Genomic DNA, 1,524 nt, shown 5'->3' on the forward strand with positions numbered 1-1,524 from the left:
ATTATAGTGGATTTGGGTGTCCGCCATGACACTCTCTGTGAGAAATATGGCAACTTCGGCAAGCGGAGTGATACAAACAGTGAAATGGTTGTTGGAGTTCTGTTGGACTCTAATATAATAAATTAATGAATCAAAATATAACAAAATTTATATCTTCGCATTCTCTGTTTTTCTTCTGATTTCACTTCAATATTTTTGTTTTGTACTTATGCATTCAAGTTGAGCATGTTGCATTGTGGGATACTTTATACCACAGTGTACTTGCACATTCTCTCAAATTTCGCAGATCCTCTGGGTGTTTCACACATACTGGAAATCTGCATGAAAAAATAGAGAGAAGTGTTATTCCAAAAGTTTATGACTCGAGATAAAATATACTCACATTAGCATACATTTTAATTCATACCTAAAATGACTCTTTCACAAAGTGTTCTCGTGCATAAAATGGGTCTGATACCTGTCCGGCTTTTCTTTGAGTACGTGGCCTTGAAACTGAGACGTCTTGCTTTTGCATCAGGTGTGAGTTTTTGAACTACAGGACGCGCGGTTCAGCTCAAGGTCCTGCTTTATTTAGAGGAAACGCGTCTGAAATGGTGTGATGGAGGCAGCTGCAGGAGTCTGACACACACACACACACACTCAGGTTGGGCTCCTATCGTTTCCTCTCATCAGCATCACTCAGCGCCCAGTCGCCATGGCAACGCCTCCCACGTCGGTGTGTTCATTACAGCCTTAATTTACCTCCCACAGTCTCGCTTTCTATCTTTCAGCGCTACCTCTGATCTTCTGCTGCTGCCTTTTCCTGCTGACTGATGAGGCATGTTTTTGCGCGTTACCGTGCCGAATATGAAGAAAAGGCGAGTATGTCATCCAAAACTGAACATAAAACTTCAAAATAAACTCGACCCTGATGAATAGCTGAATCTAACGTCTCTGTTCATCCTCTCATGTTTATCTGTCAGTCATGTGTTCTCCAACAATCAGACGTTCACTTCACTAAAAACTACGTGGCGCAGTCACAAATTTCATGAGAATATGTGCTGAACACAAACGGCGTACGCTCTTCTGTGTCAGCCGCGACACAAGGATACGTTTTCTACATGTATTTACACTTTGATTTGAACGAAAACAGCGCATCCGTGCAGCTTGGCTGACACAGAAGAGAGTACGCTGCTTGCGTTCAGCGGATTTTCTCCAAAATGGCGCTATGGTGATGCGGAGAGACACAGAGGAGACGAATTGTTGAATAAAATCTTTTTTTTTCTTTTTTTCTTCTCGTAAAAAAAGTATTCTCGGCACTTCATAACGTTACGGTTGAACCACTGATGGCAGATGGACTATTCTGACGATGTCTTTCATACTTTTCTGGACCTTGACAGTGTAATTTACTTGGCAGTGAATGGGACAGTAACAAGCCTCCCGGGTTTCCTCAATATCATCTTACAGACGAACGAAGCTTTTACAGGTTTGGAACGACATGGGGGTAAGTGATTAATGAAAAAATTCTCATTTTGGGGTGGAGTA

This window comes from Sinocyclocheilus rhinocerous, unplaced genomic scaffold (assembly GCF_001515625.1).
Source record: "Sinocyclocheilus rhinocerous isolate Xijiao unplaced genomic scaffold, SAMN03320098_v1.1 scaffold146, whole genome shotgun sequence".
Lineage (NCBI taxonomy): Eukaryota > Metazoa > Chordata > Actinopteri > Cypriniformes > Cyprinidae > Sinocyclocheilus > Sinocyclocheilus rhinocerous.